Here is a 24,792-nt window from a genome sequence, read left to right as displayed (position 1 = left end):
GAGGAGGTTTCGTCAAAGATGCAAAGTCCGCTTGGCAGATTCACCCATCTGCCAACCGGAAGGTTGGACGGACCCATGGAAAATTGGGGACAATTGGAACTTTAATGGGTTTAATTGCCCTCTTAATTGTCGGCGAGCGCGCGCAAAATCGGAATATAGATCTGATCTCTTGTTCATTATCTTGGACATTTAGCTATTGTTTGAATTTTCTGGTTGGTTTCCCTTCTCCCCTTACAATGTCACACCCCTCTATTCCCTGGACTCTTCTGGTATGTATATTACCCCAGTAGATGACTTTTGGCAGCTGTCCTTTGGGAAAAATAGCCCTACCCTGTGCATCGGTATCATTTTGCCTATCATTATGTCCCATATTTTGCTCCTCATTCTGATTAGAGATGCTAGGTTTTGATAAAGGGATGCAAGAATGCCCTGATTGGAAAGTGAGATTTGCAATTTACCCAAAGACAATTGCTTTTTCATGTTCCATGTCGAATTCAATTTGTGCCTTTTTCATGGATGACTTGCTCAGCAGCAAGGGTATCTCACTAGTTACTACAGCTGCACTAATAAAGAGGCTTACCTAAGCTATTCCACATGGAATCACCACTCTTTTCAGTGACTTTAATGTGTTGTCAGCCCCCAACCTGAAACAAGTAGAACCTACATATTTCTTGACCTTACTTCGATTCTTACTAGTGAGTGAATCCAAACAACATTTCAACCAACCTGTTCGACATACTGTGGATGTATAACCACTGTCCAACATGGCACAATGAAATGAATCCACAGCTGGTACACTCATTACTGGACTGAAACTTCTTGTGGCCAGTACAATTCTTTCAAACTGATCAATATCCTCATCTTTCCCTTCTGAACCTTCCATGTCATGCGTAACCTTGAAAACCCTGTTGTTCTGTTTTGGATGATTTACTGCATAATGATATTTCGGATCACATCTGAAACACCCACTAATAATTCCTCGGGCATTCCTGGGGTTCATTCTTCTGTAATTATTATTCCATTCCTGACATCTGCCACACCTTCCAAAAACGTCACCCCACTCAATTCTTTTGTCTGTGATTCCTCCGTCGTAATGACGCCTGTGCTCCATACCTGAACTGTCTTGAAATGCTGCGGGCATTGAATCCTCTATCTTTTGAAGGCACCATTGAATGTCCCATTTGCACCATGAAGAAATTATTGTTTGCCCAGGATTTTTTTTTTTAAAGCCTCAGACGTCTGATCCAAAAGCCTATCTCTTCCTGAGAATTTAATCCAGTTTACACCAGAAGCCTGACTACGTGCAACACTTTAGCACAATCTGACAATTTGAAGGCAAGCACTGAATCAAGAGTTTCCAAATAGAATTTCTGCAATCTCATACATATTCTGTTAAATTCCATAATATATTTGACTCTGGAATAACTGTCCATCTTTCTAAATTTATCAAAGGCTGACCATGCCTCGTATACATCCATAAAGCTTAACAGATTATCCAAATATCCCTCAGTGTCCAATTGATGGGCCCCTAGCTCAGAAAATACTTTGCACTTGATCCTGCTTTTGTTGGGGAACGATAGTCCCAAGGCTGGTTTTCTCCTTGGTAAGGATGTAACCTTTGGCCATGTATCTACTTCAATTTTCCATTGGTCATAAGATTCAGATTCAGAGGATGTCAGTGGGAAATCATATGTTGACACTTTATGCTTGGTTTCAGCCATTCTTCTCAAAAGTATCTCTGATTACAATTTCCTGTCTGAAAAAAAAATCTTCTTAATTTCCCATCTTCACCTTTAGGCTCTGCTACCATGCAAAATGGATCAAAGCCAGAGATGAAGTATGAAACAGGACACAGATCTTTTCCTTGTTAGTAGGTTTATTCACAGGATGCAGCATTACAGGTCTCTGCCTCTAAATGACAACCCAGTCTTCCAGCTGATTCTCTTAAACTGTGCTCTGAGTCATTAATCAAAAAATGGCCAAGACCTGTGTATCTTTAACAACCGTGTGACTCTATGACCACCTGGCAGCCCATATCTACATTTGTATTTCAAATTTACTGGATTGACTTGGTTTGCAGAACTTCGCAGTTTTGCCTGAAATGCAACCATTGCCAACTGCCTTACAATACCAGGAGTGGCATTTCATGAAGCCACATAAGAGATTGAAAGCCCATTCAAATAAATAGAGACGGCATACTTTGCAAAGGCTGAGGCTTTCAGAAAGAGGTTCCATTTTTAAACAGTCTCATGCAGAAAGTGTAACTCAATAGATCAGAAATTCAGAAGTGTTGCATTCTGCTCCACTGATCGCCAAACAATTCTTCTTGACAGAATTTCAAATTTTCAAATAGCTTTTCATCTGAAAGCAAAGAATCAAGTACAGTTTCCATGTCCAATATTATTTTACACAGTCTACATCACAAGTAGATCAGGGAAGAAAAAGACAAAGATTTGCTGAGTTCTGACCTAATGGTCAACACGCACAATAGTGTTTAACTTTTATTCGTTGCAGACATGGTAGGCACGTGCTCTGTATTTGACTGTGGATTCAAATGAAGATGTCACTGGTTTAAAAAAATTGCAGATTATATTTGTGATTTGTCCCCTTGGTTGCTGTGTTTTTCTTTGAATCATTGACAGATTTAAGTAGTGCAATTAAATGGTGTTCCATTCGTTAAATAAAAAAATAGATAGTGAGAGTCTTTTTGCTAATATTATGGACAGGGTCAGGAGCGAACTGAAACCCCTGTACCCTTTCCCTTACTGTCTAAAATAAGTGTATTTTGAAAAGGGAAGACGTGTGTGTTTCTCAGCCCTGGGGTGTGTGCGATCAGTTTAAATAACAACAGAAAGCAAGCCGTAAACAAAATAATAATACGTCATCCACATATTTGGCTGTCATAGGAAAAACAGTCATTGTGGGCCCATTGAAGACAGCATTTTCACTCCGAAAGTCTAGTTTAGGTGGGTTCATTAGCTGGAGTCAAATATCAGAATCATTGCAGGATTCCCTCGAAGATATGGATGTTCAGCAGGTCATGAAGTTAGTCACTTGTAGTGTTATGATGAGGCAGATGATGTGTGCCGGGCTGACCAAATCCACGAGGGAAACTTGGTTGCGTTATCACAACGTTTTTGCTTATTTTGAGACACGTGCACTGAATTCAGTTCTAATAAGTCCACCAAAACTTGAAGAGATTTAAAAAAATTAAATTAAAATATTTACTAACAGAATAAAAGATGTCAAGCATATATATAAGACTATAATTACTACTATAATGATTCCTAAAATTTCTAATTAACCTGGCTCCCAGTTACACCCCTTTAAGGTAATGGTCCAAAATAGATTTTAGGTTTTAAATAGATTCAGCAAATTAACACAGTGGAATTCCAAATGGCTTTTCTCCAGCAGACTTATGCACAAATACTGGAGGTTTCATTCAGGCCAATTCACATATGTTAGATCTCACATGGCCTTCTCCTCCCACATAGCCCTTTGTTCTCCTTAATGTAAGTTTCTCTCTTTTTAATGTGTAAATTCTATTGTATCATATGTCTTTGAAATTGTATCTTCCTCACAAAATAAAAACTTTCACGTTGCCACTATTTCCAGTAACCTTTGAGAAAAATAAACACATTCTATTAGCCTTGCTTACCAGGCTAATTATAAACAGACTAAACTCCCTTTGAAATCCAAATCTCCCTTCATCTATCTAAAAATGCAAATTCCCTTCACACCTTACAGCATCCATGTTTACTCATTAGCATGTCAAGCATCTAGCTTCTTTTGATGAGTTAAAGTTTGCAGTCTACTTGACTCCAAATGTAATTAAATCACACGCAGACATGCCCAACTATACTTACCCTGATAAACCTACTTCACAATAAACCGGAAAAGTATTATGAAAATTATTATACTTTCATGACAGTAGTTTTCTTGCCAGGAGGTCAAGTTTCTTTGCAGGTGGACTTGGAATAGGAATCAAGCTGGGAGATTTTTAAGGTGTAGCAGTCTCCAGATTTAAAAAAGGCATAGAATGTTACTGAGTTATTCTGCAGCTGGTAATCTACAGAACGGGTGTTCTTTGCAGATGGTATTCATGTGTAGACTGACTAATTTTCTCTGGTTCTTAGATTATCATAAATACAAATGATCTGATTAACATCTTTTGGACCATCAAACTTATGGATGAGTGAATTTCAAAGGTTGCATCAGCTCTTTTATCTGAGATGATATCTGTCAATGAAAGGATTTCCATTTGAAGGGACCCCAGCAGGAATCGGAAAGGCTGAATTCTGCATTGATTTTTGTGGCATCAGCAACCATAGGAATGGAAGTGAGACATGGGGAGGTTCCCTGACTCTTCCCTGGAGGGCCTGCCGTGGGCTGTGAGGCACTGAAATGCCGGAGTTCAGCCTCCTAAGCCAAGCAGGTGTCGAAGGAACTGAATGAGGAAGTGGCCAGCAGGAGAGTTCTCCCTCAGGCCTAGAGATTATGCCCCAAAGAAAGTCAATAACCTCCGGAGGGAAGGAAAGGTGAGTGACATAACAATTTCAGAGGTCAAACTCCACACTGACTTTCCAGCACTCTCTTACACAGCACTCCTCAGACCAACATACCTCGCAGCATCACTCATACCTCTCTCTGCCTGCCTTAAAATTCTGAGCTGCCTGAGGTACTATTGCTCCCTCATGTTGAGAAAGCGGATCCACTGCATATATTCCTTGTACTGGGAGTCTCTCTTCCTTCAAACTGGAGATCTGTGTCCATCCCTCTGTCCTGTGCAACAGCATGTGGCTGATGTGAAGGCAGCTGCTGCAAGTCCTGGTGTTGGTGTTGCTGCTGCTCATCAGAGGTTCAAGGTAGAGCTGCAGAAACTGTTCCCATGCTGTAATGAAGCCTGGCAGCAGGGAAATGCAGATCAAGGTCAGTGAAGTCCAAGATAGGTGAAATGACTTCCAAAAAGTTGGAAATCATCTATAGAGTAATGAAAGCACACACTCAGAAGAACTTCTGTGAGAACAAACCTTTCACTTAGGTAGGGAAACAGCTTCGCAATTGCATTATTTGAAGGCTGCCCAGCCTGTCAGCTTTATAGACTGGAAGTGAATGGGATCATGTCGGGTTTCTGACATTTTGGTATTTTTTGGGGATTTAACATCCACCTGCACCCACATCCCTCCCACGTACCAATTAAAATTCTGCTTCTTATGTCGGTCCTGTAAGCTGCATTTAGTATATAATTGATAAAAATACTTTTGAGAGAGACAGATTCAACAAGTCTCTCATCTACCTTTACACAAAAGTACATACACATGCAGACAAAATGCACAAGATTTAGTCAGGTTAAGGTTTTAGTCAGTTTTAGTCAAGCTAGTCTCTAGCTTCTTCATAAGGTCCAAAACTGTACAACAATCAATGGAAACAATGTAAGTGGGCTCCCTAATCCTATATATAATCCCAACCTTTCCTAAACATTCTGATGACTTGTGTGTCTCTAGAACATCTCGCATGGTGCTATGACAATCTGTGCATCCCCCTTAAGAGCTACTGATTTCAGTAAAATTTCTCTTTAGCTTTCAGGCTCACTAGATTTCCTTCCTTGGTGATAAAAATCACAGCTGCAATCTGGAATGTGGAGGATTAGCATGCCTCAAATAGCCTCTCCTCTTCTGGAGGTGTGGCTGGATGGTCGGGCATGGCACTACGGTGCCTTCAGTCCTGATCAAGGTTAGCTGCGATCCACAAAATATTAAATATGGACAGGCTCTCCAAATCTTGGCAGGGAGGCATTTACATCTGTGCTCAATGCTTTCCTCAGTTACTGTTCAAATGCAGCACTTTCCATCAGTGGACAACCTGAGCCTTGACTGGTTTCTAAAGTTGAACAATTTATTTGGATTATATTCTTCTACTAATATTTGACCAGTAAAATGTAACTGTTGAAGGGAAAAATTATTATCTGGTTGATTCCTTTGCAAGACCAACTTGCTAGAATAATAAACAGAATAAACAGACCACAAATGGGTCCAGCACTACAAATTTAGTTATTCACATGCGCATGTCACAGCCAAGAGGATTAGAAAGTAATATATTGTACTATCAAGCCACTATTAACTTCATGGCACTTTGCTTTCAAAGTTGTCATGCCTTCTTTGCAATACTCAGTGTACACATCAAATAATAATAAGTAAAAAAGGTTTTGATGGAGATGGCAAAATGCCAGCCAATTGAACCAATTTCTTCTGGAACCTGGATTTCATCCAACACAGGCTGTGGGATCAAGATAATTGATCTTTGTTGGATGGAAGAGTCCAATTTGACATGAGTTTGGGGTAATCTCTACACATACGCCTTGAGATGTCAGCCCAAAGTTGCTGCTAATTTGACAAAGAAAGGCCAGAGCAAGGAGAGGAATAAGAAGTGTCACCTTGGGCAAAAGCGCAGTACGTGCAGCAGAGCACATACAGAGTCAACAGAAAATACTGTAAAAACTCAGCAGGTCTCGCAGCATCTGTGGAGAGAGAAACAGAGTTGACGTTTCGAGTCCGTATGACCTAAGGATCATATGGACTCGAAATGTTAACTTTGTTTCTCTCTCCACAGATGCTGTCAGACCTGCTAAGTTTTTACAGCATTTTCTGTTTTTGTTTCAGATTTCCAGCATCCGCAGTATTTTGCTTTCACATACAGCATTACTTTGGAAGCCACTGTATCATTCTTGACTCAGGAAGGCTCACCACTTCCCCTCATCTGGGATAGCACTCCAATGCACAGCACTAATGTTGCTCATTTACAAAAGCACTAGAGTCATACATTTCAGGGACACTCTGTACTCACTGAATACAGGTGAAATTAAAGTTAAAGTGGAAGTAAACTCTAGACTCATGCCACCTTGAGAATTGTTTTCTCTGCAGCTCCAGGGCCAATATCCATTGCTGTGAAACGTAATCTCCAATCGCTGCTATTGTTGAGCATGACACATCAGTCATCATTTTCTGATCAGGGGCAAGCTGAAATCTCAGTTTATCCTCACAAGGGAGCAATGGTGCTCTGTACAGACCAGTTCCAACCACTGGGTAAGCACAATGGCCAGAAATACATGGAAATATATTGTGGTTACAACACGTCATTCAGTCCATCTAGTCCATGTGGCATTAGTCGCCTTTACCCACTCCTATAACTTTTCAGTCTTTTTTCCTGCCTTTGCCTGTCCAATTTAATTTTGAAAGTTTCTGCCTCTTTCACTGACCCTGGTAATATATTCCATAGCCTCATGATTCTCTGTGTTGAGAAGTTTCTCCTATCTTTGCTCTAAGCCTTATATCTATGACCCCACATACTTGACTTCTCAATGAATTGAAACTTTCTGCTTCTACCTATCCAGTCCCATCCTTCCATAATTATAAACAATTCTGTCATATTGCCCTGCAATTGAAAAAGACCAACATTTTCAACACCTGCATATTCTGCATATCAGTCAAAGTCTCTTTATGAATCTTCAACCTAACCAATTTTCCATCAGATTAATATCCTCCTCCCAATTCGATACCCAATAATCTTCTCCAGTCTTCTCCTATGTGGAAGCTTGTCAAAGGCATTCCTAAAGTCATGTAAAGTACATTTCCTGTATTTCAACCCTCAACCATGTCTGTTACCTCCTCAAAGAATTTGATTGTGTTTGTCAAGCATGACCAACTCTTTGAAACTCAAGCTGCCTGTTTTTAATTGTTTTTCTTGCCTGTAGATAGCTGGCAATCTTAATTTGAGGCTGTAAATATTTCCCTATCACAAGTGCTAAACAAACTGGTCTGTAATTACTTCACTTAGCTTAATTCCTTTAAAATGGGTACTACAATGACGATTCTCCAGCTCTCCAGCATTCATCTTACTCAACAGAGCCTTGAAATATAAATTATAGGGTCATTGCAATCTCTTTGGTCATCTCCTTCAGGGTCCTGATAGGCCCTGTTGCTTCCTTTCCTTCTGTTTAAATAACTTATCTAAAAATTTGCCTTTTATCCATTGTAATATCGCTCGCCCTGCGCTCATCACTTCTGGACTCCTCTCCCATATCCTTCCCTTTAGTAAAGACCCATGGGAAGTAGTTATTAAATATCCCTGCCATTTTTGGAACTTCATCTACAAATTGAAAATCTTCTCCTCTCAGGCGGCCCCATCTCACACTTTTCTCAAGTCTCTTTCTACTGATATACCTCTAACGTATTTTACAGTTCCATTTGATTTTTGAATCTCACTTTCACACTCTTCAGTGTTCCTTATCCTATTCTGAACCTCTTTCCCCATTTTCTTATGGTCTGCTTCAGCTTTTTCATCATTATTCTAAAGCTCTTGTTAGGTCCTTTCCACCAAATTTAATTGGCTGTGAAACTCTTCATTTATCCGTGCCACACAAAGTTCGTAGGTTCCATTTTTTTAATGGAATATACTTAATCTGTGCCTTTGTAAACTCCTTCAGATTTTCAGCAGGCACAGTATTTTGCTTTTCTATAAAAGAGCAGCTTTACTTTTCTGTCATGAAGCCCCACTCGTACTGCAACTAATGAGGCTCTCCAGTCGGTATTATTTTAATGATGTAATATTTTACCTAGATGTGAATGACTTTTCACAGCAAAATGGATGTGCCATCTTACAGGAGGATGATTTCACTAAGAGAGTCCAGCGTTAACATAGCCTTACGATAGGTTCTCAATGCAGGGCACAGAAGTAGGTCTGGGGAGAAACACCTTCTGAACAGTGGGTGCACAGTTGCTTCCTGCAACCAAGTGCCCCAGTGGCAGAGATATCTTTTCATTACTGATTTCCACTATGGTACAGATATCTTTCGTTTTTGACTGAGGAACATTTTAGCAAATAGTGGAGGCCCTAATAGTCTTTGAAGTCAAATATTCATTGGTGCAGCTGTTAGAATTTGACAGCCCACTCTGAGCATAATACCAAAATTACTCTGATCATATAACCCACTGAGCCGAGATTAAGGGTCTGAACGGGTAGTGCCCAGAAGGAAAAGCCAGTAAAACTTGGGAAATGACTGGTACTGGTCTGAACTGGAGTTCCATTTTAAGGTAACGAGACCAGTTCGGAGCAGTACCAATAATTTCCCCAAGTTTCACTGGTTGTTCCTTGTGGGTGGAGGTTCAAGAGTTTTTGATTATTTACTATAAAGCAAAGAAAGAGATAACAATTTGTGATGACCTTTGACTCAGAATTAGTACAGCAAGGAAAATTTGTAATTTCTTTAAATTATCTGTGGCATCTGTAATTGTTTTTAAGAATGTTTGAAAATGACTTTTAAGAGTTTGCATCAACTGTAAAGGGATCAGTTGTGAAGGGATCAATTGTAATTTTCTTAGATAATAAGAAATACTGGTCCGTGTGACCTGGCAACCCTTGACCTGGAAGTACCAACAGGAAGGCAGTTCAGATGAAAGCCATGTGGCCAGACAGAAAGAAGTGACTGCTATAAAACAGATAGGAGAGCTGGAGGGACAAGGCGATCAGCACAAAGGTGTAGACACAAAGGGAAAGCAAACAAAATCAAAAAGAGGAACATTGAATTATTCTGAGGAGAAGAAGCAAATCTCTCTCAGGAAGAGGTCAGCTTTTTCGTGTGGTGGAAAAGGAGATAGGAGTCATTAGAGGCAATGAGTGAGCTGGCTAAAAAAAGAGCTATAACCTGTGTGAATAGCTCAAATACGCTAAAGAAGTGGGTGTTTTATAGCCAAACCACGAACCGGGGCGTTCCACCATTGGAACTGTCTTAACGCGAGGGAGAGAGTGTTTGTAGAAGTGTGCTTTGCTGACAGTAATCATACCAGTGAAACTTAAAGGTGAAAACTGTTGTCGGATAAGATTCCTGACCTAATCTACGTTAATAAAGAACAATATATTGTGGAACTGTGTAGCTATGTATTGCCTCACGGCTGTGGGGAATGATAAAGATGCTTGTGGTTGCATAAGATGTATCTTTGCTGTATCATCTATTTAATGTGAAATTTATCTTTTTATTTGAAGTATCATTTGCCTGTTAATTCATTCTTAATTTGTGTTGGTTCTGATTTGATTCAGGTTGAAGCCACGAAATGTGGAATCCTGTACGTAATTTCTTCATTTGGGGGTCATTTAGCTTGATTATTTTGGTTAATGGTCTCCCATTAACCGAAGGGGATTAACCAAGGGAATTATAGCAAATTCAAATATTCAAGATTCTTAGGAAAAATAGATCAATTGAACCCTGATAATCTGTTCAAGATGGCACTAAACACTAGAATTAGGCAGCATGGGATTAATCTTTGAAGGAGGAAGCTGTGCATATAAATTTAGATTGAACTCCTTCATGAAAACGATGTTTAATATATAGAAGCGGGATTGTTGAGGTGGTAGAGTAGAAAACTTTAATGGCATAGTCAGAATTGAGGGTTATTATCTTTTAGCGTCTGCTGGATGCACTTGCGGATCCTTTTCAGGCCTGTTTTCAGCATTCTTAAGATGATATGTTACTATGGTTTCAATTCCATAGATCTCTGGTAAGCTCCCCCATAAATCTAAGATCCTTGGGGACCTGAAAGACGTGTACATGACTGTCAAATTTCTTCAGACATGGGCCTGAATTTTTCAGCCGGCGGGTGGGCTCAGCGGGAGCGGTCACGGAGCTGATCGCTGCCCGCGATTGGTTCTGCGCCGCCATTTTACGCGGGTGGGCCAATTAAGGCTCGCCCAGCGTAATATGCGAGCCGTAGCGCTCAATGCTACCTGTGCGGGTGGGGGGAGGAGGGAGAGTCGGGGCCAGCGCTCTTTCATGCGCATGCGCGAAAGAGCGCTTCAATCTCAAAATAATTAAATTAGTAGTTTAAATATTTAAATGAGATGGGACATGTTTTGATATTTAGGAAAAAATTTTTATTTATTGAATAAAAGCTTTAGGAAACCTCATCCTGCTCGTGGATGAGGCCGCAAAGGCCACTTGGCCTTTTCGCCTGCCCGTCAACCTTAAGGTTGGATGGGCAGCGTTAACCCTTACATCAATTACTTTGTCAATGGCTTTAATAGGCCGTTTACATATCGGCGGGTGCGTAGCCGACTCTGGCACGTGCCCGCCGAATGAAATGTCATGGGACTGCGCGATGACATCGAGACGCATACCCAACGTCATCGCGCGTCATTTTGCACGTCAGGGTGTCGGGCCCGCCCCCGCCCGCCGACTGAAAAATCCTGCACCATGAAACGTGGGGATGAATTTCATATTCAGAAATTGGGCATGCTTCTACCCAACACCCCCCTCCCCCGCTTATGTAAAATGCAGCGTGACGAGGTCAGGTCACCAACCCACCTCATCATGTCGGTCTGCAATAGTTGGGCAGTGCCAAGATCAGCAGCCCACCCACCATTTTAAAAAGAAAATTAATAAGCTATTAACCCAATCATCCACTATTTTACATTGCTCACTGGATTTTTTGGGCATCAGATAGTAAAAAAAATTTTGGGATTCTTTTGCACCTGCTAAAGTGAGGTGGCACAAGGATGGCAGACAAGGCCTGCCACTGGGACCATGGTTAAATGTACCAGAAGATTCTGCTAGGGAATGTGGCAGTATCTGTATAATCTTTAATGACATTTTTTAAAAGTATCTTATGCATCTTCAAAATGATGAATAAGGACTGAGTCTTAGAGTGGGGGGACTTCATGTGATCGTGGCATCACCCCTCGGCTGCATGACATACAGGTCTGCAGTGCTGATTCTCTGAACCCTCACACCGAGATTTTATTCATCTTCATAAACACTAAGCATAAACATAAAGCGACAGCTCGCTTGATTGGCACCCCACCCGCAAACATTCACCCCATCCACCACCAACGCACAGTGGCAGCAGTATGTACCATCTACAAGATGCACTGCAGGAATTCACCAAGCCTCCTTAGACAGCACCTTCCAAACCCAAGACCACTACCATCTAGAAGACAAGGGCAGCAGATAGATGGGAACACCACCATCTGGAAGTTCCTCTCCAAGTCACTCACCACCCTGGCTTGGAAATATTTTGCCATTCCTTCACTGTCGCTGGGTCAAAATCCTGGAACTCCCTTCCTAACAGCACTGTGGGTGTACCTAGACCACATGGACTGCAGCAGTTCAAGAAGGCAGCTCACCACCACTTTCTCAAGAGTAATTAGGAATGGGAAATAAATGCTGGCCTAGCCAGCAACGCCCACAACCCGTGAATAAATTTAAAAAAGAATGACAATGTGAATGTGGCTGCAACAAAAAATCAACACTATATTATTTATTATATAAACTCAAGCCACAAAGAGCTTACTATGGTGTGGTATTTAAAGACAAGTATGAGAAACTGGCCCTGATCTAACTGGAAGTTTGCAAGGGGGTAAGGGAAGGGTTTGTCATCGGGAAGAAAGCTCCCAAGCAGCGATAATTGGCTGGCTTGCCGACGGGTGGCCGTTAATCGGCTGCAACTCATTTATTCGGCATGTATAAAGGGCGAGGGCAGGAATCGATGGACCGCTCACTTCTGGGTCAGTCTCCCACATCCTGCCAAAAAACATAAAATCACCCCATGGAGAAGAATAGCCTGCAGGTTATTTATCTGTATGTACTTTCTTTCACAAAACTTAATTCAATAGCAAAAAGTCTTGAGTGCCAACTGGGGACAACTTTCATTAAATTGTTAGGTTTTCTAATGTTCCACTAACCGTTTTACTCCATGAAAAACTTTCAGTCAAGATTTGAATACGCAACGTAGAGTTTATTAAAATGTAGATGTGACAGCAATTCTGTCATTTGTTTACATATATTAAATCATAGTTGGTTAACAGGACTGTCACTTTATCATACTTTTTCAGTAAGAATCCCCTATTTCTGTCAATCATGGGCCATTCATGCACATTTGGCAGACTATGATTGACAGGAGGAAATGAAAACAGTGCCAAATGAATGTGTCTCATATCAAATATGGACAACAGTGGAGCAATAACACTATCTATCATGATCAATCATAAGCACAATTCGCTATCCCTATGTTATACTAATTCTCAATTTGCACTTGTCATTACTAAGAGCGTGCTTTACCTCACAGTATGAATCTTAATTCTTGCTGGCTATCACACCACCTTCAGGTTAATACTTAGGCACGAGAGGTTTCACAGCACACAGAGGTTAAAAAACAAGCAATAACATTAATGAACCAGCATTTGACCTCAATGCCACATGGACCAGTGCAGGTTCTGAAGCTTTTCACTAACTGGGACACAGGGAGGAAGTGATTAAATGCCATTAACTAGCAAGTGCCAGCAGGCAGACGATAATACAACTGGTGGCATAACATAACATTAGATGGAGATGAAGTAATCTCTGATCAGCTTTGATCCCATGTGCAAAGCCCCATTATGGTTTCACCTATGGGATGATGCAATGATACGATGAATTTTGGCACTTAACAGTTATAGCTTGTGTTCCAAACCAGCGCAGAAAGGAGAGTGGGGACAGTTTCTCAGCATGTATTTATGATGCAACTACACCTCATACAACAAAAAAGCATTCATCTTCGATTAAAAAGAATGATTTTGTTTGCCAGCACAAAACAGAGGTAATCTAAATCAGTCACTTCTAGCTGGAAAACAGTTACAATATAAACATCCTCTGGTATACCAACTGCATGTGCAAGCTGTCAAATAAATATGTTGCACACAATGTGGGAGAAGCTCGGGCTTTGTTTTTATATCAAACCTAGATAAGGGGCCATGGTGGAGGACATGACCAAGATTAAAAACAGTAGGAGAGAAAGCAATATACATCAACAAATAGTGGCTGGGTATCAATGAGTTTGTATTTCAAAAGCCTGTAGTTTATAGGAGGAATGGAAAACTGAAGCAGTAAATGTCCTTGATCAATTACAAGTGAATCCAGAGTGAATAAGCCCTTTCCTCTTCTGATTGAATTAATAAAGGCCCAAAGGAAAGGCAATATAATGCTAACGAGATTGCCCATACACTATTACTGCATAGTTTTATTCAGGAGATTACTGAGGAAACAATTTGATGACTTTATTCCCATTGGATTGAATGATTGGGGACTTTTCCACTGGATGGAAAAGGTTAATTCGCATTAGGTTCGCTTGAAAAACTACCACAGCTGCATTATGTCACTTTTCTATTTCCACATACCAGCTATCTAAGCTGCCTCTTTGGTAAGACTCTTTGTCATTGGTTCTTGGGATGTGAGTATTGTAAGTTGCTGTGTGTAGTTCGGTCGGTCGCACAAAGAGGTTGTGAGTCTGATGTAATTTAAGAGTAAGTGTTTCTAAACTACTAGTAACTATATATCTGCATTCAGTGTTAGGTCTAAGCTAGGAGCTGTCTCCAGACTTGCTTTTACACACATCTCTGTCCAGTCCAAGACTGAACATTGGACTCAGGACATGTGTTCCTTTACATAACGCTGTGGGCAGTAGTGTACCCAGTCCCACGTTAACCCTTTCTGTACCACACCCATATCCTACAGTGAGTGTTGCTGGCAAGGTCGGCATTTATTATCCATCCTGAATGGTAGTGATGAACCACTTTCTCGAACGGCTGCATTCCAAATGATTTTTTTTGTAGCAATTTGAAACAACTGAGTGGCTTGCTGTGACATTTCAGAGGGCAGTTAAGAGCCAACCACATTGCTGTGGATCTGAAATAAAAACAGGAAGTTCTGGAAAAACTCAGCAGCTCTGGCAGCTTGTGTGGAGAGAGAAACAGAGTTAATGTTTCGAGTCCGATATGAATCTTCTTCTAAACTGACCTGGTAAGGATGGCAGGTTTTCTCCGGTGAACCAGATGTGTTTTTACAACAATCCAATAGTTTCATGAACATTATTAATTGGCTGTATTATACGCTGAAGATGGGCTCCCTGTACCCCAGCATAAACGTTGGGGGTGAGCTCACCTCCACTTTGCCGGCTCACCCCGCTTTAATATTTGGGCAAGGTCTCTTTAATTAGTATGAGGTGGGACTTGCATCTGTCTAAAGGAGCAAGTCCCACCTTATGGATCTGCCAGTCAATCGGTGGCTGGTTGTTCTTCAGAACAGCAGTGCCAGCAGGATCGGTAGCCACTGCTGGTATTGCAAGTAGGCCAAGGAGGCAAGTAGGCCAAGGAGGAAACGTTGACTGATTTCTTCTCCGCCGATGCTGCCAGACTTGCTGAGTTTTTCCAGGTAATTCTGTTTTTATTTTGTCAAGGAGGTAGTGTTCAGCAATGGACCTCGAGGTTCCGATAAGTCCGTGATTTTGCTGGGCCCAGGCTGACAGATCTTGGCCAGGGGTTGTGGGGGGTAAGTCGAGTTGGAGGGGGAGGGTGTGGGGTATGTTGAACAGCGTTTAGGAGGGAGAGTTGAACTGGGGAGACAAAACCACGGGGAAGGGCCTCTGACTGGCATGGGGGCCCGGCAGGAGAAACCCACCCCCTGCCCCACCGAAGGCCCAGAGGGTTAAACCTGCCAGGCTGTCGGGTGAAAGCTGGCCTCTCCCGCCACCAAGAAATCAAGCAGTGGCAGGATGAGGCCTTTCATTAGCACTAGTTGCCCACTTTAGGGCCTCAATTGTGCCATTGGCAGGAGACCCACCCAACGCATCCCCCACCACGCGTAGAATTGCAGTGGTGGTGGGAGCAGGCAGACTGGCAGAGGGAATGGGAACGCCACCCTAATTTGTGGGTCCAGCCCCACGCTTCCCTACCTGTGGGTGGCCCATAAAGTTCATCCCAATGAGACCAGTATTGTATTCCAGGTTTATTATTTAATGTAATTTTTAAATTTCCCCAGCTGACATATTAGGGTTTGAACTCATGTCTCCGGAGTATTAGTACCAGTCTCTGGATTATTTGTCCGGTAATGCTACCAATATACCAATGGGAACACCAACCCCTTACCAATTTGGTACCTACATACAAAAATACGAATATACGAATTAGGAGCAGGAGTAGCCCATTCAGCCCCTTGAGCCTGCTCCGCCATTTGGTAAGATCATGGCTGATCTGATTGTGGCCTCAACTCCACTTTCATCGATACCCTTTGACTCCCTTGTTTGTCAAGAACCTATCTTCCCCTGCCTTAAAAATATTCAACGACCCTGCCTCCATTGCTCTCTGGAGAAGAGAGGTCCACAGATTCATGACCCTTGGGGAGAAAAAATATTCTCATCTCCGCCTACAATGGGAGGCACCTTATTTTTTAATTTTTAGCTCATGTATCTCCCCCAAGGGGAAACATGCTTTCAGCATCCGCCCAGTCAATTTCCTCAGCATCTCTCATTCTTCTAAACTCCAATGGATACAGGCCCAACCTGTCCAACTTTTCCTCATAGGCTAATCCCCCAATCCCAGGAATTAGTCGAATGAAACTTCTCTGAGTTGCTTCTAATGTCCTTTCTTAAATAAGGAGACCAAAATTGTACACAATACTCTAGATGCGGTCTCACCAATGCCCTGTACAACTGCAGAAAAACATCCCTACCTTTATAATCCATTCCTCTTGCAGTAAGCCTCAACATTCAATTTGCCTTCCTAATCACTTGCTCTACCTGCACACTAACTTTTTTGTGATGCGTGAACACCCAGGTCCCTCTGTACCACAGAGTCCTGCAATCTCTCTCCATTTAAATTGTATACTAACTTTCTATTCTTCTTGCCAAAGCATGCACAAGTTCATATTTCCCCACATTATACTCCATCTGCTAAATTTTTGCCCTCTCACTTAACCTATTTCCCTTTGAAGACCCTTTATGTCCTCTGCACAACTTATTTTCCTTCCTATCTTCATGTAACCAGCAAATTTAGCAACCATACATTTGGTCCTTTCATCCAAGTCATTGATATGGATTGTAAATAGTTGAGGCCTTAGCACAGATCCCTGTGGCACTCCAGATGAGGACTGAGACGAGGAGGAATTTCTTCATTCAGTGAGTGGCGAATCTTTGGAATTCTCTACCCCCAAGGCTGTGGATGCTCAGTCATTGAATATGTTCATGACAGAGATGGATACATTTCTAGTTATTAAAGATATCAAGCGATATCAAGTGCAGGAAAATGGTGTTGAGGTGAAAGGTCAGCCATGATCGAGTTGAATGGAAGAGCAGGCTTGACGGGCTGAATGGCCAACTCCTGCTTCTATTTCCCATATTAATATGTTCACTCCACTCATTCCATCTTGCCATTTATGCCTACTTTCTGTTTCCTGTTAGCTAACCAATCCTCTATCCATGCTAATATGTTACCCCCTACACCATAGGCTCTTATTTTGTGTAACCTTTGATATGGCGCCTTATCAAATGCCTTCTGGAAATCTAAGTGCACCACAACCACAGATTCCCCTTTATACACCCTACTTGTTATTTCCTCAAAGAATTTTAATAAATGAGTCATACATGATTTGCCTTTCACAAAACCATGTTGACTCTGCCTGATTGCATTGAGATTTTCTAAGTGGCCTGCTACTTTATTTTGGATGGAGGCATTGCTGTCTAGGCCACAATTTATTGCCCATCCCTAATTGCCCTTGAGAACTGAGGTCATTTCAGAGGGCATTTAGGAATCAACAACATTGCTGTGGGTCTGGAGTCACATGTAGGCCAGACCAGATAAGGTCGGCAGATTTCCTTCAGTAAAGGACATTAGTGAACCAGATGGGTCATTCCAACAATTGAAAATGGTTGCATCATTAATCTTTTTTTTATTCCAGAATTTTTTATTGAATTCAAATTTCACCATCTGCCAATTCCCCAGAGCATTGGGTTTCTGGATTACTAGTCCAGTAACAATGCCACAATGCCACCACCTCCCCCAATAACCTCTTTAATAATAGATTCCATCATTTTTCCTACAACAGATGATAGGTTAACTGGCCTGTAATTTCCTGCATTCTGTCTCCCCATTTTCTGGAATAGAAAATTTGCTATTTTCCAATCTGATGTGATCTTTCCAGAATCAAGGGAATTTTGGAAAATTAAAACCAATGCATCTACTCTCAGCAGCCATTTCTTTTAAAACCTTAGGATAAAGTCCATCAGGACCTGGAGATTTGACAGCTTTTGGTTCTAATAATTTTCTCAGTACTCTTTCCCTGGTGATTGTAATTGTTTTAAGTTCCTCCCTCCCTTTCATCTATTGATTTGGACCTACATTGAAGACAGAGGCGCCTTTACAATGATGTCACTGTTCAATTAATTGGACAATTCCCCAGACTCACTCTCTGGATGACCAACAGTCACTCTTGTTACTCCTTTCCTTTTTAAATACTTATTTATATTTTTAAATATAATATTTAAATATTAAACTCTTAATATCTGTTTTTATATTTCTAGCTAGCTTTCTCTTGTACTCCAATTTCCCCTTCCTTATTTTTTGTTTCGTCATTCTTTGCTGTTTTTTATATTCTGTCCAATCTTCCGACCTGCCCCAATCTTTGCCAAGTTGTACGCTTTTGCTTTCGATTCAATATTGTTTTTAATTTCCTTAGTTAGCTAGGCATGGTGCACTCTTCCCCTAGAGTATTTTTCTCACTGGAATGTATCTTTGCTGAGTGTTATGAAATACTTGCTTAAATGTCTGCCACTGCACCCCTACTGACTTATCCCTTAACCTAATTTCACAGTTTACATGAGCTAGTTCTGTCCTCATACCCTCATAATTGCCCTTACTTAAGTTTAAAGCATTAGCCTTAGACCCACTCTTCTCTCCCTCAAACTGAATGCGAAATTCAATCATGTTATGATCACTGCTACCTTGAGGTGCCTTTACAATGATGTCATTAAGTGATGCTGTCTTGTTGCACATTACCAAATCTAGAATAGCCTGCCCTCTGGTTAGCTGTAGAATGTGCTGCTCTGAGAAACCATCCTGAAAACACTCTATGAACTCATCTTACAGACCATCATTGCCAATCTGACTCTTCCAATCTATATGTCGATAAACTCACACATGATTATTACTACACCCTTCTCACAAGCTCCCATTATTTCTTCTTGTATACCTATTTTACAGCGTGATTACTGTTGGGGGGGCCTATAAATCACTCCACAAGTGACTTCTTACCTTTACTATTTCTTATCTCTACCCAATCTGATTCCGCATTTTGATCTTTAGAACTGAGGTCATCACTCTCTATTGCACTAATATTGTTGTTAAGTAACATAGCTACCTCTCCACCTTTTCCTAACTTACTGTCCTTTCTAAGTGTCAAGCACCCTTGAGCGTTCAGGTCCCAGCACTTGTCATCTTGCAGCCATGGTCCTGTAATGGCTTTTAGATCATATATTTATTTCTTTTTGAACTGTCAATTCACCCATTTTGTTACGCGCATTCAGATAGTGTATTTAGTTCTGTCTTTTTACCATTTTTGCAACCTCTAGCCTTATTTGCTGGCTCATCCTTAAGTTTGCCTGCTCTATCCCTTCCTGCCAGGCTCTGATTACTATTTCTCTTATTGCTACCTTGCTCACTTGCCTTGTTCTCTCTCCTTAATCTATCACATCTACCCAACATGATCCCTTGCCTCCAATATTTAGTTTAAAGCCCTCTCTACCACCCTAGTTATATGACTCACCACAACACTGGTCCCAGGATGGTTAAATTGAAGACTATTCCAAAAGTACAGCACCCACCTCCCCATTATGAGAGTCAATGTCCATTGAATCAAAGCCCATTTCTCCCATATCAATCATTCAGTTACGCATTTAGCTCTCTAATTTTATTTACCCTATTACCTTTGCGGTCCTGCTTTTTAATTTAGCCCCTAGCTGCTCATACTTCCTCAGCGAACTTCTTTCCTAGGCCTGCCTATGATGTTGGTACTTAAGAGGACCACAACAATTGAATCTGCCCCCTCCCACTGCAAGTTCCTCCCCAGCCCTGAGCAGATGCTCTGAACCTTGGCACTGGACAGGCAATATAGCCTGTTGTATTCGTGCTCTCTGCTGCAGGGGACTGGTCTCGCTGATTCTCATTGTCCTGTTGCAGGGGGGAGGGGGAGAGGGGGATGTGGTGGGCATAGCAGTGGGGTACTGTGGGAGTGCCGCTCTCTCTCCACACTTTCAGCCATGCTCCTGGTCACGCTAGTTCTTGGGAGGGGTGGAGAGGTGCAGGGTGAGGAGGAACAAAAGTCCTGCTCTCTCTCCACATTTTACACCCTGCTTCTGGTCTTGGTGACTGGTGCTAAATTATGTGCTATGAATTCATGCCGAAAAGGAACTGAATTGAGCACTGCCTGAACTCATTTCATGAGGAAGTTTTACAGCTTTCAGGCTGGAGAGTTTCATTTTATCACTCCAGAATCAATTCAACTCTGGGTCTCAGAGTTGAAAGGACACCCCCTCTGCCAATGAGTACTCCCTGCCAAGATATTTCTAAACAGCTTTAAAATAGGTTTATTTTCATTTACATAGACCTAAGGAAATAAATTACAGACACAAGGAGAAATATACTGAAAACAACTACAGTACTGTCACTGTGAAATTCCTTGGAGAGGAAGACAAGTAAATTTTGCTGAATATTCTGAATCTGTTGGCATTTCTTCTCATTTGTGTCAGTATAGAATGCAGAGAGGATAAAATGTAACATGTCAGTGTTGGGGTGGTGAGGAATTACTGAGTGGGCAGCCTTTGGACACAATGCTGGGGCCATTCTTGTCAGTAATTTACATTAATGGCTGAAATTTACATATTTAATGTAAAGTAGTTGAATTTTGAGATGAGAGCAAAGAAGTGTGGTTTGGCACTGAAACTTGAAGAGACAACTCAGAAAGTACAGAATGAGTTGAACATGATATGTAATTGAGTAGAATAATGACAACTGAGATTTAAAGTGGACAAGTGATTCTTGTGCATTCCCAATTATATTTGCTGCATCATTGGTGGCCGTGCCTTCAATTGTCTAGGCCCCAAGCTCTCAAATTCCCTCCCGACTCCTCATCCTAACTTTCCCCCTTAAAGACACTTAAGACCTGCCTCTATGTCTAAGCTGTTGGTCATCAGATGAATAGCCTGGATTTTTGCTCCCAACCCGAGTGCGCATAGTCGGGAGGTTTCCTGGCTCGCTACACCTGCCTCAGGAAAAAGTGCCTCGAATGCCGGGATCTTCATTCTGGCGGGGAGCAGGTGCAGGATGGAGTACGTTCCGCCACCCCTGGATGCAGATTGGAGATGGCCACAGGGTCTACCGAGTGCCAAGATGGGCTGGTTAAAAGGCCCAACTCGGTTCTCTGGGACTTCATTCTAGTGGTTCTGTTAGATATTAGGCCCACTAGGTCTCACCCCTCACACTGCTTCACCCCTCCACCCACTCTTCATGACCTTACATGCCAACCCATGCCTCCCACACACCCCCATGGACCCTTATAGCCCTTTTTCCTATTTAATGCCAGCTCATGATCCCATCCACCGCCATGGCCCCTTACAGTTGCTATGCCAACCTTGTGCCAACTCATTCCAATTCATGACTCCCCCAACACTCTTTGCCCTTGCACCTTCCCTGCCAACCCACCCAGTATACACCATGGGCATTCAGGAGCCATTCTGAAATCAAATAAAATAAAGTTCTCAAGATCGATTAAGGACTTATATTAAAAAAATGCTCTCATTGATAAAAGCCCATTCAATTTAAAGCCCCTAAAATACTTAATCCCTTATAAAAACAAACATTTTTATTCATAACCTCACATCAAAGACAGCTAATCCTTTCATAGCCTCTTTGAACTGTCAATCAAACTATGAATTTATAGCCACTGCTGAGATAATAATAGGTTGTTGTATTAATTATGGTTTTATTTAGTGTGTAATGTACCACTAAGAATAGTACTTGTTAAGGAAGATCACATGATCCATAGTAACCAATAGGAGAGTTATGCAGGCTATCTCAGAAGTCAGTGTAAAGATAGAGTTGGAGTTGAAAGCATACAATATACACAGCAGCAACTAGGTGTAAGTAACTTTATGTTTCCACCCAAGAGATGTCTGCAGATCAACTCTATCATTAATAGTACAACTTGGCCACTCTACAACAAACTGGTGATGAGGATAAAACAAGATTGAACAGAAAAAATCAAGTTAGAAGGAAAACGACACTGTACCTCACCCAGTGATTGTAAGTAGTAAGCTTGGTTAGAATTGATGAAGTTATCCCCTCTCAAAATGCCACAATTTGGGAGCATTGATCCTTTCGAACCAATCACAGATGATTGGTCTCGATTCATAGAATACCTCACGTTTTTTTTTCAAGCAAATAAGATCGCAGGTGAAGAGAAGAGGCGAGCGATCCTCTTGAATACTTGTGGGAGCAAAACCTACAGTCTGATTCGAAGTGTTACAGCACCCAGATTCAAAGAATTTCAATGACTTGGTGGATCCTGTGAAGGGTCACTTTCAACTCAAGCCCTCAGTCACACCACAGAGGTTCAGGTTTAATTCACAAAATAGAGCCCCAGGTAAGACAATTGCATGCAACGTTGCAAATCTGATGCAGCTAACAGAACATTGTGAGTTCGATATGACTCTAATGACATGCTCAGAGATCGTTTAGTGTGTGATGTGAAGGAGGACCTATTTAGAAAAGATTATTGTCTGGTGTGAATCTGGATTTCAAGAAGGCGCTAGAGGTAGCACTGGCCATAGAAAGCGCCATCAGAGATTGAAAAGCAATACAGGGTGCGCAAAATGGCGGCGTCCTCCACATCGGGTGGGAAATCTCAGCCGAAAGAGGCATGAAAAAGTGAGACTCCACCAAGAAGGGGGAAACAGCCCCTGCTAGCTGAAGAATGAGGAAAAATAACTTGGCAGTGAAATCGAAGAATACTTTTAATAGAGGCGGAAACAATCAATCAGTCTTTAAGCGATTGGTAGTTAAAAAAAATTGATTGCCAATATTGTCACAAGAATGGACATATAAGAGGCAGTGCAAGGAAATATTCAAGCAGCTTTGAAATCTAAGGAAGAAGCCCAATGAAATTTACAATGTAGAAGAGCCTGAAGCAACAAATTCTGACATTTACTCATTGTTTAACATGAAAATTGGAAAGACGGAACAAATATTTGCCACAGTGAAAGTAAATGGCAAACCTATTAGGATGGAAGTGGACATGGGAGCTTCTACTACAGTAATTGGGGAACATACCTTTAGACATTTGAATAGTGGTGAACATCAATTAAGTTTAGACGAAACAGCCGCCAAGCTAAAAACATATATGGGTGAAGACATTCAAGTAAAAGGCATAAGCAGAGTAACTGTCCATTATGGAAGCCAATCAGCAAAGCTACCCTTGATGGTAGTTGCAGGTGAAGGGCCAAGCTTCCCGGAGCGAAATTGGCTAAAGGAGATTAAGTTAGAACGGGCTGAAATTTTCCAGTTAAGAGCAAGTGAGCTATCAGAGCTACTTAGAAAGTACACCACCGTCTTTAAGGACGAACTGGGGAAGATCCAGGGCCTGCAGGCCAAGATTCATGTGGATCCGGAAGCAACACCCAGCTTCATGAAGGCAAGATCGGTGCCTAATGCCCTGCGAGAAAAAGTCAACACTGAACTGAACAGACTAGATATCATAGTTATGACCAAAAGTTGGCTAAATGAAGGGCAGGATTGGCGGCTCAAAATTCCTGGTTATAGGGCATTCAGACAAGATAGAGAGTGGGATAGAAGAGGAGGGGGTTACATAGAAACATAGAAACTAGGAGCAGGAGTAGGCCATTTGGCCCTTCGAGCCTGCTCTGCCATTCAATATGATCATGGCTATCCTCTATCTCAACGCCATAGTCCCGCTTTCTCTCCATACCCCTTGATGCCTCTAATATCCAAAGATTTATCAATTTCTTTCTTGAATATACTCAGTGACCCAGCCTCCACAGCCTTCTGTGGCAGAGAATTCCACAGGTTGACCACCCTCTGAATGAAGAAATTTTTCCTCATCTCAGTCCTAAATGGCCTGCCCCATATCATGAGATTGTGGCCCCTGGTTCTAGACTCCCCAACCAGGGGAATCATTCTCCCTGCATCTAGTCTGCCTGGCCCAGTTAGAACTTTATACGTTTCAATCAGATCCCCTCTCATTCTTCTAAACGCTAGTGAAAACAGGCCTAGTCGAACCAATCCCTGCTCATACGACTGTCCTGACATCCCCGGTATCAGCCTAGTGAACTTTCACTGCACTCTCTCTCAATGGCAAGTATATCATATCTTCGGTAGGGAGTATTGCACGCAATACTCCAGTTGTGGGCTCACCAAGGCCTTGGATAACTGCAGTAAGACACCCCTACTTCTGAACTCAAATCCTCTTGCAATGAAGGCCAACATACCATTTGCCTTCCTGCACCTGCCTATTTATTTTCATTGACTGGTGTACAAGGACACCCAGATCCCTCTGTACATCCACATTTCCCAATATTTCACCATTTAAATAATACTCTGCCTTGCTGTTTTTCACACCAAAGCGTATAATTTCACATTTATCCATGTTATACTGCATCTGCCACGTGTTTGCCCATACACACAACTTGTTTAAATCGCCCTGAAGCCTCCTTGCATCCTCCTCACAACCCCGCCCAGTTTTTAGTCGTCAGCAAACTTGGAAATAGTGCATTTGGTTCCCTCATCCAAGTCATTTATATATATCGTGAATAACTGGGGCCCAAGCACTGCGGTATACCACTAGTCACCGCCTGCCACCTGGAAAAAGACCCCTTTATTCCCACTCTCTGTTTCCGGTCTGTCAACCAATTCTCAATCCATGCCAGTATA

The 24,792-nt window shown here is 41.8% G+C and overlaps 2 long non-coding RNA genes across 3 annotated transcripts in view; one reads left to right on the top strand and one right to left on the bottom strand.

Moving 5' to 3' along the window:
- The window catches only part of LOC144690176 (uncharacterized), a 47,754-nt gene that overhangs the window by 5,520 nt on the left and 17,442 nt on the right, over positions 1-24,792 (top strand). The gene's annotated exons all lie outside the window — the stretch shown is intronic.
- The window catches only part of LOC144690163 (uncharacterized), a 1,928,633-nt gene continuing 1,908,608 nt past the window's right edge, over positions 4,768-24,792 (bottom strand). Inside the window, exon 7 of one of the 2 annotated variants that reach the window (XR_013578781.1) lies at positions 4,768-4,903. This is a non-coding gene — a long non-coding RNA (uncharacterized LOC144690163). The remainder of the gene's footprint in view (positions 4,904-24,792) is intronic. The other variant, XR_013578783.1, reaches the window with a different exon arrangement.

Source organism: Cetorhinus maximus, chromosome 2 (assembly GCF_964194155.1).
Source record: "Cetorhinus maximus chromosome 2, sCetMax3.hap1.1, whole genome shotgun sequence".
Classification (NCBI taxonomy): domain Eukaryota; kingdom Metazoa; phylum Chordata; class Chondrichthyes; order Lamniformes; family Cetorhinidae; genus Cetorhinus; species Cetorhinus maximus.
This window is presented reverse-complemented; position numbering and strand designations above follow the sequence as displayed.